This window comes from Heterodontus francisci, chromosome 30, assembly GCF_036365525.1.
Source record: "Heterodontus francisci isolate sHetFra1 chromosome 30, sHetFra1.hap1, whole genome shotgun sequence".
NCBI classification, from domain to species: Eukaryota; Metazoa; Chordata; class Chondrichthyes; order Heterodontiformes; family Heterodontidae; genus Heterodontus; species Heterodontus francisci.
Window position 1 is genome coordinate 58,064,178 of NC_090400.1, and position 18,007 is coordinate 58,082,184.

The window sequence follows — 18,007 nt, forward strand, 5'->3', positions numbered from 1 at the left end:
GGGAATATGGGATTACTGTAGGGTTAGTATAAATGGGTGGTTGTTGGTCGGCACAGACTAGGTGGGCCGAAGGGCCTGTTTTAGCGCTGTATCTCTAAATAAATAAATAAATATCTAGAAATAAAATAAACTGGTATCTGTAAAAGTGACCATGAGCACTGTGCTTAAAAACCAAATGGTTTACAAAAGACCTTTAGGGAAGGAAACCTGCCAGTCCAGCCTATATGTGACTCAAGTCCCACACCAAAGTGGTTGACATTTAATATTTAACTGCCTTCTGAAGTGGCTCAGCTACTTGTATCAAACTGCTACCTTGATTCAAGAAAGTGGCCCACCACCACCTTCTCAGGGTAACCAGGGATGGGCAAATAAATGCCGGCCGAGAATTAATGTTTTTAAATTTGGAGAAGGCTTCACTAATATAAATACAGCAACACGCTGAAAGATATAAAAAAAGGTGATCAGACGGGCATAGAGGGGAAAAGTTGGAGATTCTAACTATAACAGTTAGAATTACTGTCAGTACTTCAACATAAGATGGCAGTCAGGGAAGGTGAAACCCATAATAGCTACAAATGAAAAGAAGAAAGTTTTGCATTTATATAATCGCCTTTCACGACCTCAAAACAGCCCAAACCAATTAAATACTTTTGAAGTGTTGTCACTGTTTTGTCAATTTAGGCACAGCAAAATCCCACATCCAGCAAAGTGATGTTGATTGAGGGATAAATATTGGCCAGATAACCAGGAAGAACTCCCCTGCCCTTCTTCAAATAGTGACTGTGGGATCTTTTACCTCTACCGGAGAGGGCAGACAGCGCTTCAGTTTAACGTCTCATTTGAAAGACAACACATCCAACAGTGCAGCACTCCCTCCGTCCTGCACACAGAGCGAGTGCAGCACTCCCTCCGTCCTGCACACGGAGCGTCAGCTAAATGAGCTGGAAAGGGAAGATGAGCCCAAGATAGTAACATTCTGAATGATTACTTGTTTCAAAATTTCAAAGAAAGATGAGCATGATGCCCTCCTCCCAAACGTTCTGAGGTTGTGAAAGGCGTTATGTGAATGCAACTTCTTTTTTTTCTTGGCTCGCAGGTGACCCTTAATTCCAAATCCTCCTCAATTTAAGTATCACTTTAAAGGGGACTTCGTGATGCAGTGGATTAGATAACTGGTTTTTCACCATGGGGACTTGTGTTCAAATCCTCAGATTTAACTTGCAGTAAGATTGAAGTCCCCATACTGAAAATCAGCTCTTGTTTACTAAAAAATATAATTCACAATAGATAATTTCTAAAACTGTTCAAGTTTAAGATTAGACTGCATATCATTGTGAAATCTATTGCCAATAGAAGAGATTCTTTTAAAGCGAAGATCCACAAATGAACCATCACATTGATTGCATCAAATCGTTCGTATGTGTGAAATAAGCCAATAAACCACTCAATTATAAGTTATCTGCAATATTATATTTGTTAATCTGGGGAGCTTTAATTTTCCATTATTAGTTGTACTGAGATACTGAAATCCATACAAATATAACAAATTTTATGTGCTTTTCAATCCAAATTGTACACTTCTAATATTTCTGTTGCAGATTTGCAGGTCACTTGACCAACTGTACACAGCAGGTCCAAAGATAATCACCACCAGCATGTTTTATATGGCACCTTTAATGTAGAAAAATATACCACGGCATTTCAAGGAAAACACAGACGGTTAGCCAAAGATGAGAAGTTGAAGATGACCAAAAGCTTGTCCAATGAGACAGATTCTAAAGAGGGTGGTGGAACAGCAGGAGAGTTGAGCGAGGGAATTCCACTCAGCTGAAGGCAAGAACAATGGTGTGGGAAAGGGAAGGGGGGGGGGGTGCACAAGAGGCCAGAGTCAGTGAAATAGACTGTTCAGGGGTTGGCGTAGGGGGAGTGGGCAATGACTGGTGGACATTACAGAGATAGGGAGGGAAGAGGCTATGGAAGGATTTAAACACAAGAATGAGAATTTCAAATTTCAGGTGAAGGGCTGGGAGCCAAAGTGGTTAGTGAGGAAAGGAGTGATGTGCAAGCATAGCTTGGTATTGCAAAGTATTTACAGCAGAGAAACCGGCCACTTGGTCCAACAGATCCTGCCAGTGTTTATGCGCCAGATGACCCCCCCCACCCTACTTCATCTCCCCTTATCAGCATATTCTTTCTATTCCTTTCTCCCTCTTAATCTTAACTAGATTCCCCTTAAATGCATCTATGTTATTTGCCTCAACAATTCCTTGTGGTATTCTAACATTCTAACTACTCTCTGGGTAAGGATGTTTCTCTTGAAATCCCTATTGGCTTTATTAGTGACTACTATCTATGGCCCCCATTTCTGGTCTCACCTAAAGGGGAAACATGTTATCTACGTCTATCCTATGGGTAGCAGAGGTTTGGACAACCTGCAATTTATGGAATGTAGGGGATGGAAGGCCGTTTAAAAGATCTTTGGAACAATTGAGTCTAAAGGTGGCAAAGCTAAGTGAGGGCTTCACTGGTAGATGGGATGAGTAAGAGCACAGACAGCAGATGTTGCAGAGGTGGAAGTAGGCAGTCTTCATGTCGAAGAGGCTACAATGTTGGATGCTCAGCTCAGAGTCGAACAGGACAGCAAGTCTGCGAAAAGTTTGAGACAGTGTTTGAGTAGGAGGATGAAGTAGTGGCACGGATAGAGTTTATGGTGGAAGTTGAAGGTTTTCACAGCAGCAGCGGGAGATGGACAAACAAAAAGGATAATCAGGAGATAACAACTAGGTTGGCATTAGACATGTAAGGAAGCACTCAAACAAATTTGAACTGCTTGTTGCAGGACTTGAAACTAAACCAGTTTTGCTCAACCAAGACCACTATGTTCAGCGCCAGTAGTATTAGTGGGAGTGTTCAATATACCAGCAAACATCCTCCAAATCCACTATGCTTGTGCACTGCATTATGTGCCCATATACAGGGTCCAACATATATCATCTTCAACATTTTTACATTGGCAAACCAACAGGGTTTACACAGTTCTGCAATCTTAATTCAGAACCCCACTGATACCATTTAGTTATTTATTGTTCAATACAATCTGAGCAGAGAACAAAAAGACAAAAATATATGAAATGGCACAGTATGTTTATTCACCAATATAATCCCCAGAGAGGGATTTGTCTTTAATGCCTCACATAGAGTCCCTGATTTTAGACAATTTGCTGTAGAGAGACCACACGAGTCAACCCTGAATTGGCTTTGCATCTCTCCTACTGGCTGAATCAAAGCAGGAAGATGGTCACCCACCTTCTCAGTTGCAGCAAGATCAAGGGATAGGGAGATTGAAAATTGGAAAAAATAAAAACAAGACAGCAATATTTCTGAGATAGGGTCATGGTAGCATACTGATTATGTTACTGGACGAATAACCCAGAGGCCTGAACTACTGATCCAGAGATAAGAGTTCAAATCCCACCACGGCAGCTGGTGGAATTTAAATTCCGTCAATTAAATAAATCTGGAATAAAAAGCAATGTCAGTAATTTTGACCATGAAACTACCGGTTAGTCGTAAAACCCAATCTGGTTCACTCAAGTTCATTAAGGAACAAAATCTTCCGTCCTTATCCGGACTAGCCCATATGTAACTCCAGTCCCACAACAATGTGGTTAACCCTTAACTGCCCTCCGAAATGGCCTAGCAAGCCACTCAGTTGGATCAAACTGCTATAACAAACTAACAAGAATAAAGCCAGACGAACTGCCCGGCATCGACCGAGGCACCGGATGTGACAAAGGCACACCCAGCCCAGTCAACCCTGACAAGTCCTCCTCACTAACATCTGGGGACTTGTGCCAAAATTGGGAGAGCTGTTCCACAGACTAACCAAGCAACAACTTTAACATCGCTATAATCACAGAATCATACCTTACAGTCATTACAACATTGGTCCAAACATAGAAAAAAAAAAGAGTTGAATTCCAGACGTGAGGTGAAAGTGACTGCCCTTGGCATCAAGGAAGCATTTGATCGAGGGTGGCATCTCAGAGCCTCAGTATAAGTCAATGGGACTCAGAGGAAAGCTCTCCACTGGCACAAAGGAAGATGGTTGTGGTTTTGAAGGCCAATCATCTCAGCCCCAGGACATTGTTGTAGGAGTTTCTCAGGATAGTGTCCTAGGCCCAACCATGTTCAGCTGCTTCATCAATGACCTTCCCTCTTTCATAAGATCAGAAATGGGGATGTTCGCTAATGATTGCACAGTGTTCACAGCAGTTCATGCCCACATCCAGCGAAGATCTGGACACCATTCAGGCTCGAGTTGATAAGTGGCAAGTATAATCCATGCCAGATAGATGCGAGGCAATGATCATCTTCAACAAGAGAGAATCTAATCACCTCCCATTGATATTCAACTGCATTACCATCACTGAATCCCCCACCATCAGCATCCTTGGGGTCACCATCGACCAAAAACTTAACAGGACCAGCACATAAATACTGTGGCTACAAGAGGTCAGAGGTTGGGAATTCTGTGGTAACTAACTAGTCTTCTGACTCCCCAAAGCCTGTCCGCCATCTACAAAGCACAAGTCAGGACAGTGATGGAATACTCTCCACTTGCCAGGTGAGTGCAACTCCAGCAACACTCAAAAAGCTCAACAGTATCCGACAAAGCAGCCTGCTTGAATGGCACCCCATCCACCACCTTAAACATTCACTGCCTCCACCACAGGCGCACAGTGGCAGCAGCGTGTACCATCTACAAAATGCACTGCAGCAACTTGCCAAGGCACCTTCCAAGCCTGCGACCTGTACTAGAAGAACGAGGGTAGCAGGCGCATGGAAACACCACACACTATCTTGACTTGGAAATATAATTGCTGTTCCTTCATAGTCACTGGGTCAAAATCCTGGAACTCCCAACTGAACAGTACCATGGGTGTACATTCATCACATGGACTTTCGTGGCTCACTACCACCTTCTCAAGGGCAATTGGAAATGAGCAATAAATGCTGAAGAGGAATTTCAGCACAATGTGTGTGCGTCACTAGAACTTGAAATTACAAGCATGACACATTCTTCCTTCTTGTTTGAGAGTCCAGGCCACAGATGTTTCCCAATGGGTAGTTAATTAATAATCAGAAAAGTGAATGAACCACCCCAGGATGTTTACATGTAATTCGTTGAATGTCAGAGAGGTCTGGAAGCAGAAAAGTCTGCTATATGTGGCAAAAGATAATTAAAAATAAGGGAGGAAATTACTACAGTACAAGTAAATGATCACTTTCGTAAGTGTGTAAGGGAGCATCAGTTGGCCAGCAGTGTTACTGACTAGACAACAGACAACCTCTGCATCCAGAAGATGGCTTAAACTGTGCAAAAAGGATCAGAATAAAATGATCACCACTCCACAATTCAAAATGAAAGAGAACAAGTACAGAGCTCAAGAACATAAGAAAAAGGAGCAGGATAAGGGGCAGGCCATTTAAGATGGAGATGAGAGGAATGTCTTCACTCAGTGGTGAATCTTTGGAAATTTCTACCCCAGAGGGCTGTGGAAGCTCAATCATTGAGCATGTTCAAGACAGAAATTGACAGATTTCTGGTTACTAATGACATCAAGGGATATGGGGATAGCATGGGAAAGTGGCTTTGAGCTGGGTGATCAGCCATGATCTATTTGAATGGTGAAGCGGGCTCGATGGGCCGGATGGTCTACTCCTACATAGATACAGGAGTATGCCATTCAGCCCGTCAAACCTGCTCCTATGTAAGAGTAGACCATATGGCCCATCGAGCCTGCTCCGCCATTCAATATGATCATGGCTGAATATGGCTTCAACTTCACTTTCCCGCCTGCTCACCATATCCCTTGATCCCGAGAGACCTTCTCTTCTTCTTTGGGCCTCCTTATCTCGAGAGACAATGGATACGCGCCTGGAGGTGGTCAGTGGTTTGTGAAGCAGCGCCTGGAGTGGCTATAAAGGCCAATTCTGGAGTGACAGGCTCTTCCACAGGTGCTGCAGAGAAATTTGTTTGTTGGGGCTGTTGCACAGTTGGCTCTCCCCTTGCGCCTCTGTCTTTTTTCCTGCCAACTACTAAGTCTCTTCGACTCGCCACAATTTAGCCCTGTCTTTATGGCTGCCCGCCAGCTCTGGCGAATGCTGGCAACTGACTCCCACGACTTGTGATCAATGTCACACGATTTCATGTCGCGTTTGCAGACGTCTTTATAACGGAGACATGGACGGCCGGTGGGTCTGATACCAGTGGCGAGCTCGCTGTACAATGTGTCTTTGGGGATCCTGCCATCTTCCATGCGGCTCACATGGCCAAGCCATCTCAAGCGCCGCTGACTCAGTAGTGTGTATAAGCTGGGGATGTTGGCCGCTTCAAGGACTTCTGTGTTGGAGATATAGTCCTGCCACCTGATGCCAAGTATTCTCTGAAGGCAGCGAAGATGGAATGAATTGAGACGTCGCTCTTGGCTGGCATACGTTGTCCAGGCCTCGCTGCCGTAGAGCAAGGTACTGAGGACACAGGCCTGATACACTCGGACTTTTGTGTTCCGTGTCAGTGCGCCATTTTCCCACACTCTCTTGGCCAGTCTGAACATAGCAGTGGAAGCCTTACCCATGCGCTTGTTGATTTCTGCATCTAGAGACAGGTTACTGGTGATAGTTGAGCCTAGGTAGGTGAACTCTTGAACCACTTCCAGAGCGTGGTCGCCAATATTGATGGATGGAGCATTTCTGACATCCTGCCCCATGATGTTCGTTTTCTTGAGGCTGATGGTTAGGCCAAATTCATTGCAGGCAGACGCAAACCTGTCGATGAGACTCTGCAGGCATTCTTCAGTGTGAGATGTTAAAGCAGCATCGTCAGCAAAGAGGAGTTCTCTGATGAGGACTTTCCGTACTTTGGACTTCGCTCTTAGACGGGCAAGGTTGAACAACCTGCCCCCTGATCTTGTGTGGAGGAAAATTCCTTCTTCAGAGGATTTGAACGCATGTGAAAGCAGCAGGGAGAAGAAAATCCCAAAAAGTGTGGGTGCGAGAACACAGCCCTGTTTCACACCACTCAGGATAGGAAAGGGCTCTGATGAGGAGCCACCATGTTGAATTGTGCCTTTCATATTGTCATGGAATGAGGTGATGATACTTAGTAGCTTTGGTGGACATCCGATCTTTTCTAGTAGTCTGAAGAGACCACGTCTGCTGACGAGGTCAAAGGCTTTGGTGAGATCAATGAAAGCAATGTAGAGGGGCATCTGTTGTTCACGGCATTTCTCCTGTATCTGACGAAGGGAGAACAGCATGTCAATAGTCGATCTCTCTGCACGAAAGCCACACTGTGCCTCAGGGTAGACGCGCTCGGCCAGCTTCTGGAGCCTGTTCAGAGCGACTCGAGCAAAGACTTTCCCCACTATGCTGAGCAGGGAGATTCCACGGTAGTTGTTGCAGTCACCGCGGTCACCTTTGTTTTTATAGAGGGTGATGATGTTGGCATCGCGCATGTCCTGGGGTACTGCTCCCTCGTCCCAGCACAGGCATAGCAGTTCATGTAGTGCTGAGAGTATAGCAGGCTTGGCACTCTTGATTATTTCAGGGGTAATGCTGTCCTTCCCAGGGGCTTTTCCGCTGGCTAGGGAATCAATGGCATCACTGAGTTCCGATTTGGTTGGCTGTATGTCCAGCTCATCCATGACTGGTAGAGGCTGGGCTGCATTGAGGGCAGTCTCAGTGACAGCATTCTCCCTGGAGTACAGTTCTAGGTAGTGCTCAACCCAGCGGTCCATCTGTTTGCGTTGGTCAGTGATTATGTCCCCCGATTTAGATTTGAGGGGGGTGATCTTCTTGATGGTTGGCCCAAGAGCTCTCTTCATGCCATCATACATTCCTCTGATGTTTCCGGTGTCTGAGGCCAGCTGAATATGACTGCATAGGTGTTGCCAGTAGTCGTTTGCGCAACGCCTAGCTGTTCTTTGTGCAGTACTTCTGGCTGCTTTAAGTGCTGCGGATGTTAAATCGCTGGGGGCTTTCTTGTAGTTCAAAAGTGCAATGCGCTTAGCGGCTATGACAGGTTCCAGCTCTTCATTATGAGATTGAAACCAGTCTGCATTTCTCTTCGCACTTTTGCCGTAGGTGGTCAAAGCTGACTCATAGATGGCGTCTCTGATGTGGGCCCACTTGGTCTCAGCATCCCCTGTGGGAGTGTTTTGAAGGGCTGTTACAAGTGAATTTAGAAATTTTTGTAACAGCTGTGGGTGAGAAATTCTGCTCGTGTTGATGCGCGGGTGGCCCTTCTGCTTGGAATGATGCAACTTCTTTGGTCTGAGTCTAACCTTGCTGCACACCAGGGAGTGGTCGGTGTCGCAGTCCGCACTGTGGAAGCTGCGTGTGATTTGAACACTGTTTAAGGCGGCTCGCCTTGTGACAATGAGGTCTAGCTGGTGCCAACGACGTGATCTTGGGTGCCTCCATGAAACCTGGTGACAGGGTTTAGTGTGAAAGAACGAGTTGGTGATGCAGAGGTTATGATAGGTACACAACTCAAGCAGTCTCTGCCCGTTCTCATTCATCCTTCCAACGCCATAGCGCCCAAGGCAGGAGGGCCATGAGTCATGGTCGGCCCCAACCCTGGCATTAAAGTCCCCCAGCAGGAATAGGTGTTCGGTGTTGGGGCTGCTGCTAATGATGTTATGGAGTTGTTCATAGAACTGGTCTTTAGCTTCAGGTGCGGAACAGAGTGTTGGAGCATAGATGCTGAGTAGGTGTACTGGACCAGAGGTGGTGAGCAGTCGGATGGACAGTATGCGTTCCGAGCCATTTGAGGGAGGCTCTATCATGCTGAGCAAGGAGTTTCTGATGGCGAAGCCCACTCCATGCTGTCTTGGTTCTTCAGGATCCCTGCCCTGCCAGAAGAAGGTGTAGTCTTGCTCTGCTAGAGAGCCACTCGCGGGGAGGCGAGTCTCCTGAAGTGCTGCAATGTCCACATTGAATCTACTGAGCTCGTTGTTAATGATGGCGGTCTTCCGAGAATCGTTGATTTGTGTAAGGTCTTCCGACAGGCCAGGACACATAGTTCTGACGTTCCAGCTTGCAAAGCGAAGGGCTGGTACCTTCTTTCCTTTTTTCATGTTGTTTGGTGCGGTGTGTCAGTCCACCTTTCGGGCAATGACCCTGAGCTCCAAGCACCCATTGAAGCAGGCAGACTGTGGCGGGACAGAACCTTATTGACCGGGGGCTGCCCGGTTTGAGGCGGGCGGTAGCTGTCCAGTGAGGTGCAATGACCTCTCCCACCGACAAAGGCAACCCGTGGCGCCCAGTTTCTACGCCAATTTATCTGGACTTATAACCCGTAACTGCTGCCTTCCGTGTTGTTTTAGTCGCTGTGAGGCAACTATGGAGTGACCTCTCCATGGCGCATGCCTGGGCAAATTTATGGAGGTTGAGAGTTGCCCAGTCGTCAAAACCCCCCTCTCGGCCTTTCTGGTGGGGTCCAAAGGAGTGCAGGACACGACGTTTGGCACCAGTATGGCTGCAGGAACTGCCGGAAACATGCCAAAGGTGACACATGACCGCCTACGGGGTTCCGCTCCGGATTTTCTGTTAGGGTTTACTCCCTTAGCCTTGGTCTCTCCCGAGACGCCCACAAGGCAGTGGGGTTGTTGGGGCCCCTACACAGGTGTAGGATGGTGCCGGTGGGAGGAGGGGATGCAAGGGGGAGGGGTAGAGGGAGGGGGTGGGGGGGGGTGCAGGGGAAGGGGGTGCGGGGTGAAGATGGTGCGAGGGGGGGGGGCGGGCGTGAGCTGAGAGGGTGGAGCAGGGAAGGGGACGGGGGTGGGGGGGGGGGTTGAAAGGGGGGTAAAGGGGGGGGAGGGGGGGTGGAATCTGGTGCAGGTAATAAGCCATTTCCTCAGTGCCCACCATCGACGTCCGGAAAGCTCATCCACGTCCCGAGAGACCTAAAGGCTGTCTATCCCAGCCTTAAATGTATTCAACAATGGAGCATCCACAACTCTCTGGGGTAGAGAATTTCAAAGATTCACAACGTTTTGAGTGAAGAAATTTCTCCTCATCTCAGTCCTAAATGATCAGCCCCTTATCCTGAGACTGTGCCGCCGTGTTTTAGATTCCCCGACCAGCAGAAATAATCTCAGTGTCTACCCTATCCAACCCTTTCAGAATCTTGCATGTTTCAATGAGATCGTCTCTCATTCTTCTAAACTTCAGAGAGTATAGGCCCAATTTACTAAGCCTATCATCAAACAACCCCCTCATCCCAGGGACAAATTCATTGCACCTTCGCTGTACCAGCTCCACTGTAAGTAGAGCCTTTCTTAAATGTGGAGACCAAATCTGCACATTGTACTCCAGATGTGATCTCACCAAAATCTTGTACAATTGTAGCAATACTTCCTTATCCCTGTACTCTAGTCCCCTTGCAATAAAGGCCAACATGCCATTTGCCTTCCCAATCGCTTGTTGTACCTGCATGTTAACTTTCTGCATTCCTTGGAGAAGCACACTCTTTGAACATCAACACTTACAAAAGTGTCACACCTTTTAAAAAATATTCTGCTTTTCTATTCTTATGACCAACGTGAACAACTTCACATTTCCCTACATTATACTCCATTTATGCCCACTCTTTGGTTAATGAACAGGAAGCAATCATCTATCCATGCTAATATATTACCGCCAACTCCATGAGCCTTTATTTTGCTGATTAACCTTTCGTGTGGCGCCTTTTGGAAATCCAGGTATACTACATCTACAGGTTCCCCTTTATCTACCCTACTAATCAGATCCTCAAAAAACTATTAAATTTATCAAACAAGAGTTCCCTTTAGCAAAACCATGTTGACTTGTTCTAATACTGTGCTTTTCTATGTGCATTGTGAAGACTTAATAGATTCCAGCATTTTCCCAACAATTGATGTTAGGCTAACTGGTCTGTAGTTCCCTGTTTTCTCTCTCCCTCCATTTGCCAACTTACAATCTGATGGGGCCATTCCGAATCTAAGGAATTTGGTAAAATCATAGCTAGGGCATCCACTATCCCTGCCGCTACCTCTTTTAGAACCCTAGGGTGTAGGCCATCAGGTCCAGGAGATTTGTCAGATTTTAGTCCCTTAAGTTTCTCTAATACTTTTTCTCTGCTGATATTAATTTCCTCACTTTTTTTTAGCCCCTAGCTTACCTCTGTTTCTGGTATGAAACTTGTGTCCTCTACTGTGAAGAGAGACACTAAATATTTGTTCAATGTTCCTTCATCATGACTTTTCTCATGTATACGTAAACCAAGCTAAGAGTAAACAGGACTTAAGACAAAGCACAAAAGGCACTGCAATCTGGGTATATTACAACTATGGCAATAAACATCTTTCGTAAATACCTGCACAATAAAAGCATTACTTGTCGATCTCCTATGGCTTTGCACATGGAGGCGGAATTTAAGGAGCCTGCCGCTGGGACCAGTAGCGGGCCCGGAAAAGGTGGCATTCCCGTGCGTCATGTGTGCAGCCACACCACCGCGATTACACAGCAGGCGCCATTTAGCATAATGGAGGTGCCGGCCACTCCCAATCACGAGGTGGGGGTAGGAAGCGAGACACCGATTACATCTTTAAAAGCCTGCCAGTCCTGCAATCAAATAAGGGAGTCGGTGGCATAGTGGTAATATCACTGGACTAGTAATCCAAAGGCCCAGGGTAATGCCCCGGGGACACTGGTTCAAATCCCACCAAGGCAGCTGGCACAATTTAAATTCAACTGATAAATTCATTTAATTACTAAAAGTCTGGAACTGAAAGCTAGTCTCAGTTGCATGGCACCATTATCATCAATTGTCATAAAAACCTATCTGGTTCACGAATGTCCTGTAGGGAAGAAAATCATGTTTGGCAAAATGGGCTATGTGCATGTTTCTGTTCTCTCATGCAGGTCAGCATTTGCAGGTGACTGCAGCCATGGAGGGACATCCATCAACTTCTGAGAAGGACCACCACTAAGAGGATGCACCGTCCCATGACTCGCCTGCACCTTCCACCAGTGCAAATACTTTCAGCTCGGTGCGGAATAGATCAGCATTAGAAACAGGGTCACTAGCTGGTGAAAGCACTACACACGTGCCAGAGCAGCTGGCTGAGACTGAGACAGCCAAGGCCCCCGACAGTCGGAGGCCTGTGGGTGGCCAGACCATGCTGAGCCTCAGGCTAATGACGATCCTTTGGTGTCGACGGCACAAGAAATGCTGGAGCTGCAGAGAGAGGTAAAGCAACTTCTGGCGGAGATGGGGAAACTGGGCCTGTATTCTATAGTCTCGAAGAATGGGAGGTGATCTCATTGAAACTTACAAAATACTTAAAGGGATAGAGAGGGCAGATGTAGCTAAGATGTTTCGCCTAGTTGGAGAACCTAGAACCAGGGGACACAATTTCAAAATAGGGGGAAGCCAATTCGGACAGAGATAAGGAGAAATTTCTTTACTCAGAGGATTGTGCATCTTTGGAATTCTCTACCCCAGAGGGCTGTGGAAGCTCAGTCATTGAGTATGTTTAAAAGAGAGATTGACAGATGTCTAAATACAAATTACATAAGGGGATATGAGGATAGTGTGGGAAAAAGGCATTGAAGTGGAAGATCAGCCACAATCAAATATCGAGTTGCAGGGCAGGCTCAATGGGCTGAATGGCCTACTCCTGCTCCTATGTTACCCCTTAGTGCAGTGCCAATGTGACCACAGCCCTCTATCATGGCAATGTGACTGCAGACCTCATTAACATATATTCTCCCAAGGGCACTAGCGCACACAGTAGCTGGTCAGCATTCAGGGATCACAGATAGAAAGGAGGCGGCAGACTACCTCTTCAACGGGTAGCCCTTGTCCCCAAGAATCCACCCCTGAAGGCGAGCGGGGGTACTGTAAAGCTGAGGCACTTGGGACTGTCAAAGGATGTAGGCATCATGCCAGCTTCCCAGGAAGCAGGCACACACCTGCATAAAATGCTTTTGGTGGTTGCAGACCAGTTGAACATTGATTGAACAGGCCTTCCTGTTGATGAAGGCGTCTGGCTGGTCCATCGGTGCCTTGATGGCCACATGCGTACAATGTATTACTCCTTGCACCTGTGGGAACCTAGCTATGACCCCTAAACTGATGGCCCTCTTGGCCGGACTGTCAGGGTTGGTCCGGTGTCGCTCGTAGTTGCTGGTCCTCTTGAACAGGGCATTGGTCACCTCCTTGTTGCAGTGGTAAGCTGTGGCCTGAAAGACCCCACACATGTCCCCAGTAGATCCCTGGAAAGATCCAGATGTGTAGAAGTTTAGTGCCATGGTAATTGTAAGGGCCACTGGCATAGGGTTGCCCCCAAATCCCAGAGGTCGCAAATTGTCCTACAGAAGGCCGCATAAGTCGGTGACGGCTTCCCTAAAGAGCCATAGTCTTCGCTAACAGTGTTGCTCGGACATTTGGAGGTAGGTAATGAGAGTCCTGTAGACTATCTGGTATCCATGGGCCCTTTTTGGCCTGGCAAGCTGCTGCTGCTACTCTCGTTATGGAGCTTTAGGGTCAGGCATAGCTGCCTCATGTGCCTGCCTCCGTCGAAGGCGCCTCATCACGCCAAGGGGATCCAAAAACACTGGGTGTTTGAAACCCATGGCAGGTGTCCTTGGGGCCTTCGGATCACTTCAGATGCAGAGACGACCCTCTCACAACTATGCTTATCACTAGTTAATCGGCAGAATGCCTGATATAGCTCAGAACTCAAAAGTACTGATGGGAAACCATCTTTTCCATCAGTGTGAGCCAACACACACAGTAACACAGCAGTTAGTTGACTCTCTAATGCCCACCCACCTAAACCTTTGCAGAGCCCCCGATAAACCCAACTCCGTTGCAGAATCCCCGATACACCCAAGCCCCTTGCAGAGCCTACATCAGCACAGCAACAATGGCCTCAGAACCCACCACTTCCCCTATGCTGCAATGGTCAAGATACCTCCCCGTTGCAGCACTGGGGCCTCTCGCCTCAGCGCCACCAGCTTTTAAAGATCACAAAGCTGAATGTACACTAGTGCCACACGCCATTCACAAAATCACAGTTCAGTCGTTAAATCGGAGATAATTAAATTAAAATTCATGTTAAACTGCATTTCAGCAATTTAAAATAAGTTCCCGTCGTGTCGGGGCATCAATTCTGCCATGGTACTTCCCCACCTCTGACAAAAATCAGGAACCTACAATAAGCCAGATTTCAGGGTAGACAGCTCTGCTGTGATTCTATGTCCCCCCACGCCACCATACCCGCCTTAAACAGCCACACAAAATTCAGCCCGGAGTGTGAAAACTAAATGTATTCTTCAGGTGAAACACCGTTAGATAGTGGGAGAATAACTGGATCAGGGTACATAGATATAACTGGGAATAACTGGATCAGGGTGCGTAGATGTAGCTGGGAATAACTATCGGGGTGCGTAATGTAACTGAAAATAACAGGATTAGGGTGTTCAGAATTAATTGAATCTCCATTTTGAAGCCATACATTTTGCCTTTATTTTTATTTACTTTGATTTTATATTAATATAGTTAAACTTGCAGCAAATTTAGAAAGCAGAGAACTAGTGTTATTAGACCATAGAAATTTTAGTGCAAAACTTAAGCTCTACAGTGCCACCACCTGTAGCAGGGTGTAATTACAGCATGACAAGTTTACATAGGTAGTTCCATTTGTTATGAACACTGGTTTGTAATATGATTGCGTTTTAAAAACTGAGATTTTCAAAAGTTTAATATGGAGTCAGAGAAATCAGCTGACCTCACATCAACAGAAATTTAGGTCACCTAAACAACAAAGATTCCAGATCAAAGATTTTTTGAAAAACAGATACTGCAGGGGTATAACACCGAAGAACAACAGGTTTCACCTTCCCAGACTTTTGGATCATAAAACAAGGAGTCAGTGATTCTGAAGTTGCAAATGGACAGCCCAAGTGACTCTGAAGCCAAACTTCTAGATTTTGCTTAATGGTAAAGGACACTGAAATATTGACTTTTGATTTCTGATAAATTTAACTGATTTTCTGAAGGCAGACAGGCTGTAAGAAAGGAAACCAGCAGTTGCAGCCTCAAGGGAGAGAGAGAGGGAATACCTGCTCAGAGAAGACTGATACAGTGAAAGGCTGCGAAAACTTGAACCTGTTTTGCAAGTTGGAGTTTGCAAAGAAAGTAAAAGGCCAACAAGATCACCAGGAATTGCCTTATTCATGATCATCCAGGTCCAAAGTGTTCAGAGATGTGAGCGAAGAGGGCATTGACTTTACACAAGGTTTGGAGATCCAATTCATTGCAACTGGGTGGAGTTTTGGACTTTTAACCACAACAATTTCGCTATCAAAAAGGACTATGTAACATACAAGTGTGGTGTGAAGTTTCAAGTGTTTTAATAAGTAAATAAAATACATTTCTTTGTAATTTGGGGGTATCAGCTACTTACAAAGTGCTATTTAGTTAATAGGGATTTCTTTTAGTTTAGTTGTTACAATAAAAATCTCAATGTGAAATCCTATCGTGTAATTCTTTAAATTGGTCTGGGGATCATATCTCCTATTTGAACGTTAACAGTCTCTCTGAAGTCGTTACGCTATTATTAATTTAGGCATACACGTCTATAATGGAAAAGTTGACTAGACCAGCTAGACAGATCAGATTAGACATGAGAGATTAGGCCCGAGAGATTAGGCAGACTAGATAACGTGGCAATTTCAATTAGTTAACTATCAACACACACAATAAAAACAACTTGAATTAATTAACAACCTTAATTTTGATATTAGAGCCAGGTCATTTAGGAGGGAAATGGTGAAGCATTTTTTTTTTCCATACAAGGGGTAGTAACAATCTGGAAAGTGCTTTGTCCAGTGGTCATGAAAGGAGCTATATAAATGCAAGTCTTTCTTTACAAAAGTCTGTTGTTGCTGGGAAAACTGGGGCTTTCAAGGCTGAGTGATAGATTTGTTAGTTAAGCGTATTAGTGATATGGAGGTAAGGCCAGTAAATGGAGCTAAGGTAAAAAGCAGCCATGATCTTAATTGAACAGTGGAGTAGGCTCGAGGGGCTGAATGTCATACACCTCTTCCGGTATACAGCTACAAGAGCAATGACAGTCAAAAACAGTCAAATTCTTTATGGATCTTGCTAGTTCCCATGCTATTGGCAGCATAGATCTGCCATCTGTGCAGTAACACAGGTCAGAATTCAACAGCGTGAGCTACAAGCTTAGATTAATAATCTTTGCCTAGATTCCGCAAGTGCCTAGATGTATCTTTTGTGGTTTTGCCTATGATTGGTTGCCTTGCTCAACATCCCAAGTGGTTTGATTAGAATTCACAATAGAGTAAATTTCATATCGTCTGCAGACAGAACTGAAAACCTGAGACTTACCTCGGCCCCATCAAGCTGGTCAGAGGTTTGTAACATTATACAAGATATCTCTGTTTTCTACATCTGGAAATCATTCTATTCCTGCAATCTGCACTTATGTCCGAAAGCAATGAGCATGCTATAGTTCTGTACTGTATTACCAGTTATCCAATGTAGTGCTCCACTTGGCACATCTCATATTTACCATGCATGATCAGCAACACTAGGGCAATCCATTCACTACGACCACAGATGGTAATAATTTGAAAAGCAAAAGAATATCTATATATGATCCACAATAAGACAGAGTCACAATTCCCATTCCCAGCTATTAATATAAGGATCCAAAAGACTCAAGTACCAGGTGAGGCGTGTCGTGGGAGAGACAATAAAAGTATCGCCATCAACAGGTCAGTCGTGGCAGCATTCTAGCCCAAGTCAGAACATTTTAGCCTCGAACCATACTCCACAGACTTGAGCACAAAATCCAGCTCTAACATTCCCAGTGCAGTACTGTGGGACTGATGTACTATTGGAGATGCCACCTTTCGGATGATACATTAAACCAAGCGTCCATCTGTCCTCTCAGGTGAACATGAAAGATCCCACTGCCACTATTCTGAGAAAGGAGCAGGGGGAGCTCTTCCCGGTGTCCTGGAGCCAATAGCTATCCCTCAGACAAACATCACTAAAAAAATCACAACAGATTATTTGGTCATTATCACATTACTGTTTGTGGGCTCTTGCTGTGCACAAATTGGCTGCCGCGTTTCCTACATTACAACAGTGACTACACTTCAAAATTAAATTACTTCATTGGCTACGAAGCGCTTTGGGATGTCCTGAGGTGGTGAAAGGAGCAGTAGAAATTCAAGTCCTTGCTATTCTTTAACATGGAAAAACAGCAAGGTGCCAGATGAGTTCCGAAGAAGGGTCACTGACCCGAAACGTTAACTCTGCTTCTCTTTTCACAGATGCTGCCAGACCTGCTGAGTGGTTCCAGCATTTCTTGTTTTTATGCCAGATGATCCTTTTTTTAATGATATAATGATCATAATGTAGGAACGTTCTTCCCTCAAGTAAACAGGTGGAAGAGCCCAGGACCAGACTGAGCTTCCAATGTCCAGGTAGAGTGAGAGACCATCACTGGAATCCTCTCACACAAGGACAGGACCCGCTGGCTTTCCCCTTTTCTAGAATTTTCTCTGGAGAACCAACACTTGTAAACATTAATGGATGTTAAAATCTGATACAAACCCAGTCAGTTCCTCACCGTCTATCTCCACTTAGCAGACGCTGACAACAACTGAACAGACAGCAGAAAAAGAAACGCGGATTGAGGGAGGGAAGAGAGACAAAATAAGGCGGGTCTTGTTTGATTGACATTCACAACAACCAATGTAGCCTGTAGTCGATCCAGCACCCGCCTATCATTACATGCCAATCATTTTATTCAGCCAATCGGCGCCGGGAGGGGGATGGAACATCCGCTTTCCGGCTCCACGAAACCGGGCCTAAATTTAAAGTAGAACGGCGCCAGCTTTATTCGCTAAAAGGTTTGAATTTCAGTCACTTTCT

General features: G+C 45.5%; 1 protein-coding gene across 10 annotated transcripts in view; it reads right to left on the reverse strand.

Annotated features, from left to right (window-relative positions):
• bcas3 (BCAS3 microtubule associated cell migration factor) overlaps positions 1–17,783 on the reverse strand; it is a 999,028-nt gene extending 981,245 nt beyond the window's left edge. For 7 of the 10 annotated variants that reach the window (XR_010968797.1, XM_068010739.1, XM_068010744.1 and 4 more), the window contains exon 1: positions 17,687–17,771. The gene's annotated coding sequence lies outside the window, so the exon portion shown is untranslated. Of the gene's footprint in view, positions 1–3,927; positions 3,948–16,790; positions 17,118–17,686 lie in introns of those variants that run through there. The other 3 variants (XM_068010741.1, XM_068010743.1, XM_068010740.1) reach the window with 3 other exon arrangements.
• Between the last annotated feature and the right edge of the window lie 224 nt (positions 17,784–18,007).